The following is a 21245-nucleotide window of genomic DNA, read 5'->3' as shown; positions in this document are numbered from 1 at the left end:
GCCAGCAACTCAGCAGTGAAGGGGAAAAGTTTGATTCAGCTGGCTGCTGGAGAGATCCCAGACCACAAAAATGAGCCACAGCAATGAGGTCTGATACTGACTCTGATGATACTGAACCCCCCAACTCATTTCCCTCCTCCCCACAAAAAGGAAAATAGGTGGATAGGTACATAATATGGATCCACCAAGTACTGCTGTGTACTGCGGCTGGATTGACCAGAAAAAAAACCCTCCAGGGTTTGGAGGGATGTCAAAGATGTCTCAGTGACCTCCCCATCATTACCACCATGAAAGCCACTCTGACAGGGGCATCACTCCTGGTAGAGACTGAAGAGGAGGAGGGTGCTGGAGCCTTCCTCTCCCTCTGCAGCATCATCGCACCCCTCTTGGGGAATTGTTGAGGCTGGGAAGGGAGCTGGGCTTCCCCAGCATTTGTGGAGCTGTGCAGAGCCAAGCCCAGGAGCTGAAGGAGCTGTTTGATCTCCCAGCACCTTTAGTAGCTCTTCACACTGTGTTGTAGACGTGTGGAAACACAACACTACTGTGACCCTGGGGTATCACCCATCTGAAAATAACGTGCAGCAGACCTGTAGCAGGTGTGCACCCACAGTTGCCCTGGTGCCTTGTGGCCTGAGAGGTTCAGCAAAGCTGCGGTCCCCTCTTTCCTTTGCTCCACAGGAGCAGAGCCAAGTCCCATTCCTACCTGAAAGCAAGTAAGAGCTTACTTTGCAACCAACTCGAAATGCAGTGACAGAAATAACCCTTCTCTAATCCTTCTTCTTTAAGAGGGACTGAGTCTCCTCTTTCCAGCAGGGATGCCACAGTGTGACTGCCTCTGCCTTGCCTAACTCTCTACTTCAACATGCTGTATGCTCTGGTTTCATTCCTTTTACTCTTCACCTCCTAGAAGTTTCTGCTGTTGTCATGACTTTTCAGATATGCCTGCTGGCCTTCAAACGGGCCTCATTTCCACTTCTTGAACTGTTTCAAGTAGTGAAACTTGTAGTGACCTGTTAAGCCAAGCCTTTATTAACATCACAGTGACAGAACTACCTTGCACTCAGCACATCACCATCGGGCTCTCCGGGTTCAAGAGGGTGACAAGCAATTGACACTCATGCTCAGAGTGACGCAGTCCTGACACACTGGGTGTTAAAAGTAAGTATGCAGTTGTAGCCAGTTACCTGAGCACTGTCAGGCTATCTATATGATCCACAGGGAGAGATAAGAACCTCTAGAGGATAATTCAACCTCCTTAAGATATATATTATTTTCTGTTTGTTTCCATTTTCTGAATCTCATCTTACCTACCTTCCTAAACATTTCTGCAGAACTTAAATTTTGTTCAAGGTGGCATTTAAGGTAAAATATCCATGCAAATTAGATTAGTTCTGGATTGTTAGATCCCTTCCCAATTTCTGAGCAAACACTGCCAACCATTTTCAGAAGTGCCAACACCCGATGAACAAACCACCATTATCCTTGCTGTTGCAGACTTATGTCTCCCAAGATGTAAGCAAGCAGCCAGCGTTATTCTACATTAGTTAAATAACATCATTTCACAGGTAATTTACACTAAGGGAAAGCATAGCAACAGGTGTTTTAATACCTGGGAATATAATTTCCAATTTGAGAAAGTGCGAACTCTGGGAAGTGGCATAAGCAAAACACCATTACTGCAGATAAAGTGCAGTTTACATGGAGTTTAGGGCTTAAACTCATAGACTGAATGAATTTGGGCACCAGACTACTTTTCCAGGTACCACATTATACCCAGGCTGCTGTTGCTACTCCGTGTCCTCTTGCATCAAAGCCTCAGCAGCTACTACCTGGGCATGCCTGGCACAAACCAAGTGTGTAGCTGTCAGCAGTGTTTTAACACAGTGCAGTGTCTGTGTTCAGGAACATACTAGCAAAGCTGCTATTCATCTTCTGTGTGACAGTGGTCAGCTTTCACCTGGGGGCATATCCTGTTTTTGTGACTCCCTTTGCCTCCTCCTCCCCAAAACCTGACACACAGCTCCTGTATGTAGAACTCTTTAACCCACTACAGTATGAAACTATTTCAGGTGAAAAAGCTCTCCGTGATTCCCATGGAGGCTATAAGTTTGGGAGACAAGGCTCAAGGCTTGGGTTTGTAAATGATGAAGGGCTTCAATCCCCTGAGTTTGGAGAGAGAAGGATGAGAAAACGCCCGCTTTGGCAGAGCTGTGGGGGTAAGAGCCTTTTCCTGTCACCTTAGTGTGTTGTGCTGTCCCTCTGCGGTCCATGGGGATAAGGATGGGGTGGCCAACAGCAGGGAAGTGTCACCTGGCAAGGCAATTTGCAGTACGTCCTCAGTTATCTCGGGTCAAAATGAAACATGTCTCAAGAGGGCACAGCCTTGCCTAGCTAGTTAATTACTGCATGGGGATGTGCTTCAGGCAGCTTCATGTAACATACAGCAGGCAATTTCATATAGCATCGAAGCCAAATTGGTGACCAAAATCCCACAGTTAAGAGTCCACAAAGAGCCAGCTTCCACGTCCATATGCACACAGTCATTGCAGTATTGCTTTTTAATATCTCAGGGGACACGCAAACGTTGGCCGTGGATAGAAGATCTCAGGACACAAGGTCACATAAATCTGAGTAGCACAAAGAAAGCCCGTCAGCTGAGCCAGACTGCTGCAACAAACCTACAGTTCCTGACATTTGCTATTCTGGGACAAAGGAACCCTAAATGATCCATTTAAGCTCTGGCTTTGAAAGGCTCCTATTTAAATCCAGAAGGACGCTGCCGAAGCCAAAGCAAGTGACACAAAGGCACATGGGTGTCTGGCATTTTCCCATGTAGCGCTCCAGTTATCCCCTCAGAATATGTGAAAGCCAGCATTCCGTTTACCAGAAATTATGTGGAAGGGCTGAATTGCCTGTGACTATTTGTGGAAAAGGCTTCTCAACTCAAAACATCCTTCCAAAACTCAGCACACAGAAATCCACTCGTCCCTCAAACAGGGTGCGCCAGCCACAGTGCTAATGAATGAACGCAGCTGGCAGAGTTGCCTCTCACCCTGCTAAATTGCCAGTGAACATGGACAGTCTGCTTTCTGGACTCAGGCAGAGACAGGAGGAAGGTGTGACACGTCTCACGCCAAGAAGGACCCCCGTGCCCCCCCTTGCACGGAGAACGCGTGCAGGGAGTGGAGCTTGCAGTGCTGGGAAGCTGTTGCATTAGCCCTTGTCATGGACTGGACTGGATCCCACAACAGCAACACAGTTCCTGCCTTGAGGTTTGCAGAACAATAGTCCTTTCAATTAGCGATTAAACTGGTATCTTTGCAAACTCCAGTTATTTCTGGTTTGCAATTGGCACAGATAACCGGTTGTTGTCCTTTTTCTTATAAACTAGTTTTAGAGTAAGTGTTTGCATCTTACTGAGCTCTTTTTAATGAAATACTTTGTTCTCATTGAACTGATGCCCCAGCTTGTCTGCAAGCAGTTTGATTTCTATTCTGTTATTAATGTGCCTAACTAAGTATTGCAAACAAAAGGAAGATGGGTGAAGGCACTTCCAAATCAGTGAATTGATTGCAGTCTCCTTCCACTTTCAATCTTCAGCTGTTGCAGCACAAAAACTAATCTTCCCTGTGAAATTGAAACACAAGAATCTAATGTTGTTTGTGAGATTGTTATCCTCAAAAACAAGGAGGTGATGACCGAAGTCAAAGGAAGCACAGGCTCTCCCTCTTATCCCAGCAGGACAAAACTCAGACATGAGGAGGAGGAAAGGATCACTGCTGAACTTTAAAGCCTAAAATAACTAAGAGAAAGGCCCGGAAATTTTTTGGCCTTTAAAGACATCCAGCCTATTAGTAAGAGAGAGCAAAACTGAAGGACAGCAGGTACTGGACAAACCCTGCCGAGCATGGTCGGAGCAGAGAGGCAGGGGTATTCCTGCTGCTGGCACTGGGAGCAGCAGAGATTTTCAGCCCCCTCAAGGTGGATGTGCTCACAGCACAGGGATGGCTGGGGCAGGGAGAGCACCGGGCTGCCTCCTGCACCGGCTCTGCCTTCTCCCTTTGCACTGCAGCACTGGGCAGGAGCAAGTTCCAGTAAGGTCCTGGAGGCTGATGTTAGGGTGTGCCACATACCCGCATACCCGCAGTGGTAGCTGATGCCTTGGCAGCCAGCTGACTTTTAAAAATAGTGTGGAGGGGGAGGAGAGGCAGGTGCTCTCTGGCTTTCATGCCGGTCCTTCAGCTGCAGGCTCAGGAGAAGCTGATTGAGCCTCAACTTGGTCTTCTGAAAGAGGGCAGATTTAGATGAGATATAAGGAAGGAATTCTTTGCTGCTAGGGTGGTGAGGCACTGGCACAGGCTGCCCAGGGAAGCTGTGGATGCCCCATCCCTGGAAGTGTTCAAGGCCAGGCTGGATGGGGCTTTGAGCAACCTGGTCGAGTAGAAGATGTCCCTGCTCATGGCAGAGGGGAGATGGAACTAGATGATCTTTAAGGTCCTTTCTAACCTAAACCCTTCTATGATTCTATGATTAATTCTGTCCAGAGAAAGAAGAGCAGGCTATAAAGACTGGATCCACGGCTTTGTGCTGTAGAAGGAAATCAAATGAAGGTAAAGTAATTGCTGAGATTAAAAAGATGAACCGGGGCTGGAGTAGGCTTTTTTTTATTTAAAGACAATGGGAAGAGAAGGAAGGTGAGCTTTTAAGATCCTTGGTAGCACTGTTTTCCATTCCTGGAATGCTCTTGTCTGTGACAGTGCTATTTCCCCAGAACAGAGGTGTGCAGAAATGCGCAGAAAGGCTTTCAGTGCTGTTCACTGCAATACCATAGATCTCACAGACCCAAAAGGAAACCTGTGCACAGTAGAGCCCATAGCTATTGACTGCTAAAAGTAAATGCACAGGAGAAAACTACTGAGTAAAGGGTTTTTCATGAGGTGAGCAACCTCAAGAGGTAGGCTGGGGTGGCAAGCGTCCCACCAGTTGGGATGTACTGCACTCTGGCACCAAAACTCACCGATGCCTCTGGTCTCTAAGCAATGCCTGAATCCCCCCCACCAAACATCCCAGTGCCTGTGTGTCCTGGCGATACATACCCACTGCTCCCCAGAAGCCCTTTTTTTAAATATTGAACCTCCTTAGCCAAGAAAACTGGGTAAGAAGACATGTTTCTGAGAAGCTCAGCTGGGGCGTTGTCCTGTCCCCCACGCTGCTGGCACTGTGGGTTGTCCCTAATGCCTCCATGTGGGAAGGAGCAGCATATATTGACCCAGAGTAGGCAGCAGCCAGGACAGCACTGTTCCTGTAGAAGATTATTTTAGTGTTTTCAAAGCCATTAAGCTTTGGTTGAACCAGCCAGTACCAAACTTTGATGGGACTAGAACTGCATCCTTCTGGCGATGGCAATTAGCTTATAAATGTTTTTTCTGCACCTTGAAAACTGCAGAACAATGTATGAACACAAGGTCTTGTTATTAAAACCAATCTGGTCCACATTTGTCCCACATAGCCAACTTCTTTTCCCAAAAGTATTTAGACCTCAGCTTGCTATTACCACAAAACAGGAAAGTTTAACAATGGTTAGAATAAGTTTCCCTGGTTCACTTGCAGTCATCCTGGCTGCAGACAACATGATTTGAATTAGTGAGGAGAAGACACAAACACAAGTTTGATTTTCTTCTGAAAGGTTGTGTGCATTCCAAGCAGCTTTTAAGAGCACTTCCAATGCTAGCTTTTAAGAGAAACTTTATTACACTGAGATTAAAGGATTAGAATTTAAAGAGTTCCTAGACAAGCCTGAAAATCTACAAAAAAGGAAGAAACATGTTAGTAGGAGAATAAAAGATCCGTTGTGAACATGGCAATGTCTGCTTCCAAAAATTGTAGAAGAGAGTGATGTTCTCCACAACCTGCTAAGATGCTTCTTCCTTTACCCATTATGATTTGGGAAACGGAAAACCATCTGAAATGAATTTCCTCTGGCTGGATTAAATGGGCTCTGCAGGAAGTTCTGTTTTCAGTTGCTTAATGGCAGGGATTACACAGCGTGCCTGTTCCCAGCAGATCCTTTTGCATAAACCTTGATTACCTTACAGTGGGAAAGCCTGCTCACTCCAGCAATCACTCTGCCGGAGGGGCATGGGGCACTTATAAAAATGCATATTAATAAGCAATTACAGTGTCATGATACAGAATTCTTGATAGCTGAATCTGTAGTTTATTGATGGATCAGATTACAGGCTTAGAGCCTGCCTAGGTGAAGGAGGTATTTTTGCTAATGAAACTCCAGATAAATCCTGCAAGTACCTCAGGAAGCCTTCAGGCAAATTTGATTCTGCTCCTGGCACTACTCTTCTCCCTCTGGGCCCTGTTCAGCAAAGTATGTAAGTACATAAATATATACCCAAAGCTAAACAAGTAGGTTATAATAGCTCTGAAAATGAACAAGGGGTTTTGTGCTTTTCTGAGGTACCAGTCTCACTTGTGCCCAGGATAGATGGTGTCCTGTGAGTGTAGGAGGTGAGCTCTGAAGAGGCCTGAGAGACACAGATGCTCTTCAACAGTGCAGCCAGGGAGTTTGCATCAAGAGGACTTCACCAGGGCAAGCCTGTGAACCTGGCGGGTCAAAACATGCTCCTGGTACTTCTCCTGCTTCCAGATCTCTTCTGCTGACATCTGAGTGATGGAGAAGAAAGCCTCCATTGAGTACAAAGAAAACATTCAAACAGGAGAGGAGAACATCATCCAGCTGCATCTTTCCACAGTTTACATGTTGGTGACCTTCCATGCATGCATCATCCAGCAGAGGTGACAGCAACAGCACTTACCTCCTCTCAGCCAGCTGCAAGGCAGGAACAAGCATATCTAGACCACCTCTGGTGAAAACTCGTCTAACCTGCTCTTTAAGATCTGCAGTGGAAGAGGGCCAGGAACTCCCCAAGATGCTCCTTCCACCGCTTCCCCACTTTACAGTTAGAAATATTTTCCGACTATCTCACCCAAATGTTGCCTGCAGCAGCTTCACTCAAGTATGTTTTGCCTCATACTACCAGACAGAAAAAGCTGGTTGCTGTTCCCCCTACCACGTTCAAAGAGGCTGCTGCCCACTCCTGTCCCCTCAGTCCTCTTTCCCAGAGTAACTTGTCTGCCAGTCTTCCTGACCCAAATTTCTTAAACCTTCTGTCACAGCTGCCTGTCCTGGACAGTAGCCAACTTTTCTTAAACTGGATTTAGCACACAAGCCCAAAACTCATCAACGAAGTGCGGAGCAAAATCACAGCCTGTGACATTCTCATTGATACTACGCAGAACACATTTCCCCTTTTATTTAACATTTGATCTTCTATCTAGTAGAAACTCATGGTTGGGGCTATTCAGGTTTCTTTTTGGGGTGGGTGGGGTGGGATACTGTTTTGCTGCTTCCTTTGTATTTGCACATTTGATCCCCCTTCCCAAATTCAACAATTTACTGCTTTTGACTTTGTTGGTTGTGCTTCTCTGACTTACAGATTGCTCTGAGTCCTGCTGTGTCCCTCAAGTAGGTTTGCAAATTTCCCTCCAGGGGCTTCATCCCACCACAAATGAAAGTGCATCCTCTGCTCCATTATCTGAACTTGAAGTTAAAACCAAATTGAATAAAATCCCTACAAATTTTTGTAAAGAAAAATTTGTTAGTGAGCTACTGACAGCTTGCCTTTGGGTGCCATACGTCAAGCAGTTCAGCGCCTACCTTGTTATGATTTAATCTCTTTCACATTCTGTGAGATTTTATATTAGAACATCATCTGGCCATGACAAAATCATTTCTGAAGCCATGATACAACGTATCAGATACTTTTCAACTGGTTCACGTGACCAGTTACCCTGTCAAAGAAAGGAGTCAGACATGACTCACGTTACTTGTGTCTGAAAAATCTGCTTTTCATATATTTGCATTTTATCCTGCTAGTCCTTAAAAAGTTGAGAATAATTCACACAGAATCCTTCCAGGTACCAAAGCAAGCCTGACTGGTCTATCTTCCCTCCATCCACATTCTTCTCCCTTCCCTCCTGTTGTTTGCTCTTCTCCAGCCTGTTGGGATTTCCTCTTCCACCTTCTTTGTGCACTCAGAGATAATTGCCATTGTTTCAAGGAGTGTTTCAGCTGGTCCCTCACTTACCCTAGGGTGACTGTCATCTGTCCCTCCTGGCTTATCTCATTTCTCTAATGTATGCCTTACATTTAAAACATTCAACTGATCTACACAATTCAACACTGAGGAAGGGAAATACCAAATAATGGTTATTATGCATTGACTTATCAGTCTGCTGACTCAGGACAAGTAATGGACCTTTTATGTCCCATTACTTTCAAAGATAATTTCAAATAAACATTAGGTTTATTAGGTCTAAGGATAATAGTATGTTTATAACTCTGTTTAGAAAACAACATTTTTGCTACACAAAAATAATGAAAGATGTGTTTGAATTTCCTCTTTATATAGCTGTGACTCCTTCAAAGGCTATTTTTTATCTTCTACAAAGCCAAAATCTGCTGTATTTTTGCTTTAACATCAAACAAGTTTTTTAACCCAATGACAATGGAAGTTCATAATTTTGTTGCTTTCTCAAATCACTCAAACTGTTGCCATGGAAATAATTCTATATGGAGATGGGTCAAGAGAAAATAATCTCTCAGAGAAGATTGCTATTTGTAAAGTACATAAATTATAATAATTTAATCAAAAGCATAAAGTAGTCAATCTAAAAACCTATGCAAGTATAATAATTCAATTCAACTGCCTGATCTCCTGTGCATATCTTCTGCACTATTGTTAAAAATCCATTACTAATTAATCTCTAATACAGTTTTCCAGGACACAGCCCAGTTGGCCACTGAAAGTATTCTGCAAAGGAGATGAGAAAGGATTGCTGTTCCATAAAATAAAGAGCATTGTTCTCACACTTGCTTGGCACTTTGAGATAAATGTGATTTCTCCTGGATATAGAATCCTTTATCTTCCTCTATTTCTGCCCTGCCATATTGCTGTGGGAAGGCTTGCAACACTTAATCCCTGTCTCAGATGTGGCTCCACCTACATTGTGAGTATTTTATCTCCAGGAACCTGGTCCCGAGCTCAGTGAAAATAACCGAGAATTTTTGGAAAGAAAACATTGCTTTTTTAAAGTTAGAAGAGGTTGTAGATACTAGCTGAATTGTAAACTATTTTGCTATTGAAAGTGGTTGGGTTTTTTTAAGTAAAGAAATCCCATATTCATATCATCAAGGAAAGACCTGATTATTTTGGGATAAAATTAATGCATCCCATAAGTTCCAATTTACTTTACTTTTGCTCTTCTTATTAATCCTCCCGTGAACACTTGTGATGTATCTGCCACATCTGTTCAAGTAAACTGTAATAACAGATTTTTCCTGAGCCTTCTCCTGAGAGGTCACATTGTCCTCGTCTTTGTCCATCTCACTATCTATTTTCTGCATGTTTTACCTGGCCCCAGCTACATTTTTATCTGGGAGCTATGCAGAGCCCTTTATCCAAGGCTGCCCAAGATGTTATGTTTGAAATGAGCTGCAATTAAAGACTGACAAAAATTCATCCCATGTCAAAGACAGCTGAAACAAGATGGATTTGTTGAGTGATTTTTTTCCTGGCTATTGATCCCATTCTGCCAGAAGTGGGTAAAATCCAAAGTGCCCAACTCCAATGTCATCCTCCACTTCAGCTTTTAATGCCATGTCATTTCAGTTTCAAGGGTGACCCGTGAATGTATGAGACCTATTTCTGCCTAAAAACTTTGGAGAAAGATGGAAGGACAATAAAACTTGAAAAAAGTTACAAAATATAGAAGAAGAAAAATGCCAAAAATAAGACCAAGTATCTCAGGAGAGCAGAATTAAGCAAAAAGATCTTAAAGCTTATGATTAATGTCACTAACAGAGGAGAAGTATTTTTCCTTGCACAAATGATCTAGAAGTAAGTATAAACTAAAAAAAAAAAAAAAAAAAAAAGGAATAGCAGAGTTATTAAGCCATTGTTTATCTAGTTTTAAAGCAGGGAAGGACAAGCTTTTACCTAAACTGGTGATAAGATTTCCAGAGAGAAAGAAGCAGGAAAATAAGGAAGTCTGCAAGATAAATCCTAAAATAGCTTGTGAAGGGTTTGAGCCTCTTGGTATTGACAAGGCATTAAATGCAGACAACATCCATCCAAGGGTGCAAAGGGAAAAAGGGGTGGGATGGGGAGAGGTCCAGCAGAAGTTTTTCCAAGGTCACACATCCCCCAGCACCATGGACAGACCAAGTAAACACGGGTGAGTCAAAGGCGCCGGGAGCTGTTCGAGGCTGTTCAATAGCAGCAATGGAGAAAATCCCAGAGTATGCAGGAATACATTGGGAAGGGCTGGAGAAGGGAGATTGTTTGGTACCAAAAGGCAGATCTAGGCTTTCTGCATCCCTCCTTGAAGCCCCCAGCTTTCCCCATTAAAGGTGCGGGGAACAGCAGGATTTCGCTTCTAGCAGAGGTGCCTAAAATCTGGCAGCGTGAATGTGCTTTTCCTCTTCACTTTGCCTTCCTGCACCTAGCCAAGGGTGGCCACAGTGAATGACAGCTCACAAATACACACTTTAGCTCCGGAAAGTATCCAGATTTAGGAAAAAACCCTGGGCATTTCTTTCAATGTCACTGAAGTTAAAGGAAGCAGACACGTGGGAAGTTTTTTGTATGAGTTCCTAAACTGAGTCAGAATAATTTAGCTGTTGACTTTTTAATCAAACAAAGCATTTCTGAACTAATAAAAAAAAGAAATTTATTACTAATAGGAATTTACCAGACAGTTTCGCTTTTTTTTGAGATGATTACTCATTCTGACATGACAAACATGAATATTGATGGTCAGGTTTAATAACAGGTTACCTAAAGGATGCTTTAGTGTTCCTGTTCACCAAATGGGTTTGGCTTTTGAGCAGAGTAATAAAAAATGACAGTATAAGAAGTGCTGTAAGAAATGCAGACCAGTAATGCACTTGTGCTAAAATTCTAAAATACTAAACCTCCTCTGAACTCTGAATAATTAATTGTTAACAACAACCAATTTAATAACTCTAACGGACAAATATCACAACACAAGTGACGTGGTGGTCATCCTCCAAATCATTCATATGTTCACATATCTTACTGAACTTTGTCACATAGAATTAATTATTTTGGATAAGAAGGTAGCCTTGTCCCTGGAGGCTTTGATTTTTCTTTATTGACCCACCATTGTAAAGACATATCGTTTTAAAAGAACACTACTGATTTTCAGAAGGTCTTTGGAAAAGCAGTATCTTGGCTTCATTAAAAACCGAACAGCTTAGTATAGCAATACATCGGGAAGAGAGCTGAGGTGGTCTGCATTTAGCCTGAACTGACTAAAGAAATGAGGCAAACCCCCGGTAAAAGGTATAGAAATCCAACTGGGACTTGGGGTTTCAGTCTTAGGCTTAGACCTGCAGGTCTGGAGATATCTCTGCAGCTGCTGCCTCTCTGTGGAGGTACGTGAACTGCATGGGCAACCCAGGATTTTACCTCAGACTTTCTGAAGACCCAGAACTTCTTCGTTGTGGGCTAAGTCCACCTTACACCTAAACCTACTCATGATCCAGATAACAGATATGCCCCTGCCCTCCCCAGCTGGCTTGGGGTTGCTGCCATAGCAGATGCTTGCCTCCATGGTCACACTGCTCATCTCTGATATCGAAAATACAGTTCCTGACAATGCCTCATTTCAGTGTCTCTCTGGCATGCAGGCTACTTCAAACCCTATTTAGGACTTGACTGTCCCACATGTGTGTAAGATCCCTAGATCTCTTCCAGAACTCAATGGAACACATGTTGCAGCATGCGGCAGGAGTGATGAGCAGCCCATCATCAAGGACTGTTGTTGGATGCTTGCTCTGGTCATTCCTATTAGTTTTGGCACCTTCAGGAGACAGAGCCTGAGACATAAGTTCTCCATGGCTTTCCGGAATTCTCTGGTGTTTAAACTGCTCTGGTGCATCATCTGGGACTTATCAGCTGAGCTCTGGGTTGGCAACTTGGTCCCTGTGTGACCTGGAGGTTCTTGATATTTATTGTCCTGTCTGATGGATAAGGCCATACAAATGCTACATAAACCTCAGAGGTAAAGAACAAAGTAAAAGTCTCAGTCAGGATTTCTGAAAGTTATAAAACTTTTTCCATCAGTCCATTCCCAGCAGGCAGAAAAATCCTGGCTGAAGAGTAAAGGTTCCTGAAATGAATAGCATAAAAAGATGTCTTTTATTATCTTGCTTCAAAGTACGGATCATGACCATTAAGTTATTCAGGGCTACAAGTTCCAGACCTCCTTTTCCCACCCCTTTCATCTAACCAGCAGAGGAAAAGGCTGTAACAACTTCAGCATTTAGCACAAGCTAATGTATCTTTCTCTAGAACAAAACATAACCCCTCCAAAAAAACCCAAATGGCCCGCAGCCCCCAGTCAGCAACATCTGTGCAATATACACAATGACAGACCAGAGACAGTGGTATTTGTCAGCTGTCTCCTCGTCGACCTCTAGGTAAGAGCAGCCTTCCCCACTTCTGGCCACCAGAAAGGAAAAGATCTGCACTCCAGACATGCCCAAGCCAGGGAGCGAGCTGCAGCGTACGGATTCACTTTCCCAGTGCACTAGGCTTTTTCACCAGCTGCAGTTTGGAGGCCAGGAGAGAGTGCCCCTCCGATCTGCACAAAGCCATACTGATGTCATTGGTTGGGCATCCGATGTGTAAAGCTAAAAATGTGAATGTTCACTGTCCTTGGGCTCCCTGCAGAGGCTCTGCTGGGGGACACCAGGCTGCTGGAAACCCTCCTGTCTGCCAGGAAGAAGGAAACACATCTGGTCATTCAAAAAGCAGCATGTAGGTGCCCTCTGCCTACAAGCACCTGGGACAATACTTGTGGATATCCCTGCTGGCATCCCCAGGGACCAGACACCTGGGGCGAGGGCACATATCCTGCTCCATGTGGAATGGCTGTAGGATCCTGCTGGATGCCAGCTGCCTGAATGCAAACATACACACCCGTGCTGTGGGTGTCAGTGTCCTGGACCCCATCCTGCCTTCTGGTATGCCTTTGACCTGAAACTCTTGTGGTTCTCTTTCTCCAGGGAGGTGCTCTCCCCCTCTTCTGCTGCTTTGCTTTCATGGAGTTTGTTGGAAGTTAGCACCTTCAGTGCTTCTGCACTAAATTTGGCTAAAGCTGCTGGGTGAAGGTCTTGAAGAGCTGGGTCTTGGTCCCACAGGGAGCAAGAAAAAAACCATACCAGGTATTTCACTGCTGCCCAGAAGAAATATCTCCACCTGTACAACAGGCAGTAATGGTCCTGAGGCAAAGCAGCAAATTGAGGAGCCACGAGAGGTCATCTCAGTGCTTATCCTCAGCCCCTGTCACATTAACTGCAAATGCATTCACGGCAGCCTGAGCAGGTCTCCTGGCTGTCCTTTTCCCTCCCCTGCCTTGTCTCCCTGCCTTCACCCCAGCTCTGGGCCATGTCAGACTTCTCAGCACCCTCATCTAACAAAGCAAGGAAATCGTTTGCAATGGCATTAATGCTCCAAAAATGGTTCAGTCAGGCTGTGGTGGAAGTTGGAATACAGGTTTACAGGAGAAGACAGTGGTGAGTTATTGGGGTAAGGCAGAGGCCAGGCCACCAGAGGCTGATAATTAAAAGGCTGGGGAACACCACAGCAATTGTGAGAAGCGGGAGGGGAGCCTGGGCACCAGCAGCTCTCACATGAGTGTACACAACAAGCATCCTTGCTGGTCTCAAAACCACTGCTGCTAGGCAAACAGCATGAAACAGCGTGTTAGAGCATTTCATGCTTTTTGCAGCAGCTAACTTTCCACTTTAAGTGAGAGTTGATTTGATTTCTTTCTTCAGGTAAAACTACAGCCCATTGGGCTCAATAACAGGTTACATACAGAAATGCAGAGGAGCATAGATGAAATATAAACTATCCAGTCTAATATATTAGCATATTTTTGAGTGATGAATGGCCATTGCCTTGTGAACAGCTTGCTGCTATATCAGCCTTTTGCAGCAGCAAATATATAATATGAGCTATTTGCTAGCATCATATTTAGGCTTTTTTGAGCCTCCTCTGTTCATGTGTGGCTCCCCAGTAATCTGAGCAAGCCATATATCATTTTCACACCCTCACAAGGCTGAGTTGAACCGGTGGCCTTGTGAGATGATGGCCATCTTCTGAACGCCTCCAGCTCTTCTTCAAGTGAGCAGGGAGGGGTTTGCATACCCTGCATGTGCTGAGGCTCATTGCACAGATGTAATCAACAAAGGTTGGTTGCCAGCTGGTGCTGCCCACCTCAGCAGGGCACAGCAGCGCCGTGTGGTGGCTCCCGCCTCCCTGCCCATGCTTCGAGCCTCTGCCAGGGCTGGGGGTGCAGGGAGGTGAGGCTCATCCATCAGTATGGCCAGCTCCCACCCCTCAGGGCTTATGATTAACATGCGTGATGGGGAGAGCAGGTGGAGGCAGTGAGCATGCAGAGCGCCTGAGGAGATGCCCACTGTCAGCACCGCACCAGCTGGCTTGCTGGTCTTGAGGTACTTGTCACCAGGAGGTGATGGAGCCAGTAACACCAGACAGATGGCCCTGCACCAGGGCTGGCAGCTCTGCAGCCTCCATGGTGCTTTTAAGGAAACTAATTTGTGAGGTGCCTGCACGTATTGCCGGTGATACCACAACCATTGCCATTGGCCAGCACTGGCGGCTGCCTGTCATGAGCTTATTAAGGCAGTGGAGCTGGTCAAAGAGGCAGCACATCCTCGCTCTGCCACTACTGTGAAACACTTTGGAGCATGATGCAGCAGGAGCTTCCCTGAGAAATACAAGGGATTGCTTGAGGCACATGCTGGATGAGGCTAGGGGCATCATGGGATGTGCGCCACAGCCGTGCCCTGACACTGCACAGCCAAGCTCACATGTGGAAGCCTGGCCAGCTTCAGAGTCTGGGGTACAACAGGATTTTGGAGGGACAAGTGATGCCAGTGGCATGAAGGAGAACGAAAAGAGATGCTTGCTGGTTTAGGCCTTTGCATCCCACATCGCATGGCCGGGAAGGCAGGCATCTCCACCAACCTTTGCTTTTGGTCTTCATGACTGGTGTGCTTTGGGATTGCTTTAGCCAGAGCTACAGCAAAAGCAAAGCACGCTCTGGTGAATTCTGTGCTACCACTGACCACAGGTCAAAACAATGTCTAGTTTTGTCAGGATCATCCCCAAAAATGCTGCAGAAGTTAGAACTAGGAGAGGACAGAAAATATCATGGGGGGTTAGTGCAGAAGTGGAGCTTTATGTGGGGACACAGAAGTGTGGCTTCTTTGCGGTGGTGCAGGTGCTCCTCAGCAGACCTACCTGGTGCAGTGCTGCGTGCAAGGCGTTAATAAGCCATTTTACCATAAATCTTTCCCAAACATGCCTCTGATAAGCTCCAAGGACAGTGATGGCCACATGTGCAGGCTGGTAGGTACTAGGCAGAGGGTTTTGCTGTGGCTGCACCTTCCTCTTTATGACACAAAGGAGGGAAACAGCCCTTGCATGAAAAAAAGGCAACATTTCCATTTAAAGGCAGGCTGAAAGGATGCAAGACAATTCGTGTGTAGCCACAAGGCAGCTCATTCGAGACAAAAAGGAAAGCTATATCAGTGCAACTTTCCCAGACAGACAAGCCATAACTCAGAGCGCCCTTTTGCCATCTCCTGCAACACAACGAGCTTCCCTTTAGCTGCTGCAATCTCTGCTCATTCATTTCCTCCCCTACTCTCCGCTGCTTCTTTCATTACCCATTACAAGACCTATTCATGGACATCCCTGAAATGTCCCATTTGTCGAGGGGGTTGCAGCGCTTGGCTTGCTTTCACTTCCAGCTACTGGACGTTTTGAGCCAGGGGCCCAGTCCTAGATAATAAACATCTCCTTTGTCAAAACGAAGCAGAGTTTAAGTACCAGCAAACAGTGTCTGTCTGCTAGACAGGGGGCTGGTCTGGCCTTAGCCAGCTATTGAGATGTCTTTGTGCCATGTTGCCATAGCTACCCTCCAGCTAAATAGGGAAAGAGCTGCTTTGTCCCAGATTAAGACCAGCAGACTTTTGGAGCAGAGCCTGCTGGAGGAGACTGGGGAAGGAGCTTGTCTGCAGCTGCCAGGACTTTTGCATTGCTCTTGTGTATGCATTGGGCTGGGCAGAAGAGGAGACAGAGGACTGCTTGAAATAAATTGATGTTATAGACAGGTATATATATGTATGCACATGTACATATATTTTATATTTATATGTATACATACACACACAATGAAGTCTGTGGAATGGTAGTGGTTGAGGGATAGGTTTATCAGTAAAGGAGGTGAAACCTGAAGTAAAGAGGACTTGAAATAAATCAAGAAGCCCTTGCAGCACTTGACAAGATGCCCAGGGACAACAACAAAATCCCTTGAAAGGGGACCACAGGTCCTGACCGAATAGGGTATTTCCAGACGAGGCTCACAGAAAACTCACATCAAACTAGCAGGCACTGTCCTCTCTCCCACCTTGGGCTAAGCAGTGTCAGTGCTGGCCCTGCATGTCCTTACACATCCATCTTTGCAAACCCATAAGTGTCTGGGATGGGGGATGCATGTGTTCTTGCAGCCACTGCTGCAGGGGCAGTGAAGCACGGCCAAACCGGGTCAGCGGGGCAGGTGCAGCAGATGAGGACTCGGGATGAACTGCAAAACCTCCACAGAGGAACAGGGAAGCACTCGCCTAAATGCTAAATATGAAGGGGATTAGTCCACAACTGATAGTATTTTCTGCCTCAGCTGGACGTTTAGCTCAGTAAAAGTGGGGCTGAGTGTTCCCACGTTGCACAGTAGTGCCATAGACAGGAGTGCCATAGACCGACATGGGCAGGGTAAAATCATGGTGAGTGGTGAACATTTGCATCTTGTGATTGCTGTTTTGCAAGTGCACTGTGATGCCAAGTGTAGCCATTACTTTCTTCTTGAGCACACTGAATGAGGAGAGTTCACAGCTCATTTGCTCCCATTAAATGGGGGGTTCCAGAGAGACAATGAGCATCCTCAGGATCAACAGGCCTGATCTAGCTCCAGCTCAGAGTTTTGTTTCTGCCCGCCAGAGACTTCCTAAAAAGACCCCATTTCTTGAGGGTGCTTGAGCAGCAGGGAGAATTTCAGACCTCCTGAGGCTGGGATGTGCAAGTAATATAGACTGTTCGGGGACTGAATTCACATGAATTCAGAGAAAAATGGCTGGATATATTCAGTGCAAATTTTGGATGATACGTAAAATAATTTTGAAGGAAGGACTGAAGACAGGGAAGTAAAGGAAAAATTACGATAAAAATATAACAGGGCTTTACCAAGGTCACTTGAGTCCGTCTAACTTGATAGCTCTTGGTGATAAGAAAAGAAAAAAACATAAAAGAGCAAACAAACTTTTCCATAGGGTTTTTTAGACATGGGAAATGCTTTAGATCTAATCTGTCTGGACTTCAGTAACACTTTTGATAAAAGAGCCACATGGGAAATTATTGTTTGTATTGGAAGAAACAGGGACTGGTATTCCAGCTGAAAGTCTGTCAGGAAATAGCCAAGAACAAACACAACAGGTTCTTCTGAAAGGGAAATGATAGGAGCGGGGGGACATAATGGGTGAAATCCTTTGGAGCCAGTTTTAGTTAGTTTTCTTCTGGAACAAAAAGTAAGCAAGGGCTAATGATATTTGCAGACAATACACAGTTGGGAGGCATCAGTGAATTGGGAATATCATAAAGGAAAAATGCGCTACGTTTGAAAGCTGGAACAGTGGACCTGAAGCAAAGAGTTCAAAGTGCCCATCATGCTCTAAGGCTCCCTCTGCGCTAATTAATTAAACCGAGCCAGGGCAGCTTTATGAACTGCCCTGTGACCATCAGCGAGGATAAATGTTTACGTGCCTCCTGGCGCTGTTTGACTGGGGCCGGCCAGCTCCCTGCTAGACAATGCCCAGGCATGGTTTGGGGATTAGCGCCGGCTGCGGACCACTTCCAGCAGGCTGTTTGGATGAGGTCACTCTGGTTTAGAGATTATGAGAGCCGAGCTGTGTGGATGCAAGCCATGCCACACCGTCAGTCCCTGACTCACTTTACTGGCCTGCCGTGGATGTGACCTAAGAAATTGCATTGTTTTGCTGTAAAGTGAAGTGCACTGATCAACCACAAAATGGCTGTGAGCACCTATGCAACATGCTTGCACAAGGCAGCAAATACAGTCACAGTTTGCATCAAGAGAGAGACTTCTGAAAGAGTGAAGGCATATTTTTGCTCCTTTACAACTTTTTCTGGAAAAGATGTGTATAATCATAGCCTCCCCTAGCCCTGAATATTTCCAATTGGAGCAGGCTGGCAGGCAAAGAAGAAATGTTGGAGGGAGCAGCAAATGTGTCTAATGAGAAGGAATTGAATGAATTTAGCCAGTTTAGTCTGGCAAAACCAAAGCTGAGAAGCAATTCACTTGTGCTGTCTATTAATATGTCAAGGAGGTAAACACTAGTGAAAAAAAACCACTATGTCATCTAAAGGCAACGGTTGGCACCAGCACAGATGTATATCAACCAGCCACAAATAACTTTAGGCTGGAAATTAAAAGTAGTTTTCTAGTCACTGGAGGAGAGTGCTTCAGCTGCAACTTTGCAGGAGGAGTACTGGAGGCAGAAATGAACCGTGGTTTAGGAGATGGCTACATGCCTGGGAATACATGTGACATGGTGGCTTGTGACAGCAGAGACTGGTCCCACTGACCCACAAGGGCCCTCAGTCCAGCCTCTCCTCTTCCTAAATAATTCATAGGAAAGCTGGCCAATAATGACCACAAGAAGTGATGCTGAACCTAATTTTTCCCATCACACATCAAGCTCTTTCATTGACCACAGCCCTTGTGTACATTAGATGAGGCAGGGCTGCTAATGGAAACCGGCGTTATGATATGCACAAGTGCCAAATGCTGTGCTTGACCCGGGGTTGCTGCTTGAACATATTGCTTCCTTAAAGACTTGGCACCACACACGTTATTATAAATGAAAGCAAGTGAAAAAAAGAAAGGAAGATAAATTAAAAAAAAAAGGGGATTCCATAGTATGTGTAATAAACTGCAACCTGAAGATGGTTTAGAAGGCAAGAAATTGTAATAATTGCTCTGGTTAATAACTTTGTACATACTATTTACTTCTTTTTGCTTTTCCCATGCTTGCTTGTCTCAGCTGTTAGTAGTGTTCCATTTATTGAACCAGTGCTTTTCAGCCTGTGGTCTATGGAACCTGGAAGGTGTTTGGACTACTTGTAAGCAAGCGTGCAAAAACAAATTAAGGAAAGGACATCTGTTGTAGGAGCCCTACATTTGCTGTACAGAAGTCTCTGTTGCAGAGCCGTCCAACTTCCTAACTAGCAGAGTTCAGCTGTACCCCAAAATGTGTGTGAGCAGGACTGCGTTTACATAGTGCCCAGCACAATCAGTCTAACTCATCCAGCCTCTGCAGACACATCCACAGCGTATCTTCTTTTTAACGTAGCCCAGAGCTGTAGGGCCTGCCCTCTGAGTTTCCATGATATAAAATATATACATAGCACTCAAACCCTGTAGATGGATAGGAAATACATATCCATGTGAGAGAAGTTAGAGAAGGGTCTTTGCATGTCAAAAGGCAGCAAGACCAAATGATTTCACCCTGCAGTACCTCCTGTGCTCTCATAGTGGGAGATGTCTCAGGGATGCGGGGAGCAGTTGAGAAGCCCCAACTGTTCCGGAGGAGGACAAAAGGCAGCAGGAAAGCAGCTGCTTTTTTTCAGTGCTTCTTTGGACACTTGCCTTTAAGCCAACTCATTCAGCCCCCATATGTAATAGTCATAATATTGCATAGTTTAGTTTTAATCTGTTATTTCGTCATGACCTGATGACCCAAAAGGCAAACTCAGCAGCACCAGTTAAATACTCCAGTAGGAGTGTCAATAGCTCTGAGATGTCTCCTGAGACACAATTTACAAATCCTTCCTGCTTTTTAGGCATCAGCTGCAAAGTTTGCATACTGATCCAGGGTTATTTGGATCCATGAGCTTGAATCTACTTCTAATATTTGCAATTTGAAGCCAGGTACATGTGCCAACTCCTCTTTCTTAAAAGCTCCCAGTCGCTTACAGGTGGTACTGGAATAGAGAGGGAAAGTGAAGGAATGTTTCAGGTCTGGAACTCAGGTGAAACAAATTGATGTCCCTGCTGTGTCTCAGACAGGGACAAATCATTTAAAGTCTTTTCTTCCTGGCCACTACGAGGAAAAATGCGCTTAAGAACATGGGTAGTTCAGGCTACAATGTTGGGAGCATCCACATCTACAAAGGTCTTAAGGCATGATTGATTTCAAAAAGCATAAAGGCTCCTAAATATTTGGGTGGATCTGGAGGTGAAAGCTTGCATATATGTTGAGCCAATCTCAGCAGTGTATCTACACCACAGAAGAAGTTGCCCCCTTCACAGGAGGACAGCAGAGAGGCAGAGGCATTGCCCTGGCCATACACATGGCAGCAGAGGGTTGCAGTGGCCGTGTAGCTTGCGTTAAAGTGAGTGCTGCTTTGTCACCACAGCTGGTTGCCCTGAGAAGTCGTGGAGCCTCAGTCTTGGGAGACATTCAGAACTGACTGGAGACGGCCCTGAATGACCTGCTGTAGCTGACGCTGCTCTAAGCAAGGAATTGGACTAGATGATCTCCAGAGGTGCCTCAGGACCTCAGTCCTTCTGTGACTGTGATATATACATACAGCTGAGTTGCAGAAGCTCAGTGAATTACCATCCATCAGCTGATGCCAGTGGAGCTTGTGCACCCATCTGCAGGCATCTGCACGTGCAACATAATGTAAACCTCTTTTACTGAGGTCTCAAATTGGTCACATTATTTGTCTCCAGAGATGGGCTGGAAGGGCACACCTGGACTACAGCAGCACAGTCACCATGGCTCAGCTGGCAGGCAAGTAACCTGTGAGCTTGTCATAAGTGGGTTTCTGAGCCTTGCAGGTTAAGTAGATTCAACTACAGTGATCCGTGCTCACTGGAGCAATGAGGAGAGGTGGTGAACATTTTGTTAACTTAACCTGATAAAGACTCAAACTCATTTAGGAAAACAACATATAGGCATGTTCTGCCACTTG

This window comes from Falco biarmicus, chromosome 6, assembly GCF_023638135.1.
Source record: "Falco biarmicus isolate bFalBia1 chromosome 6, bFalBia1.pri, whole genome shotgun sequence".
Lineage (NCBI taxonomy): Eukaryota > Metazoa > Chordata > Aves > Falconiformes > Falconidae > Falco > Falco biarmicus.
This window is presented reverse-complemented; position numbering follows the sequence as displayed.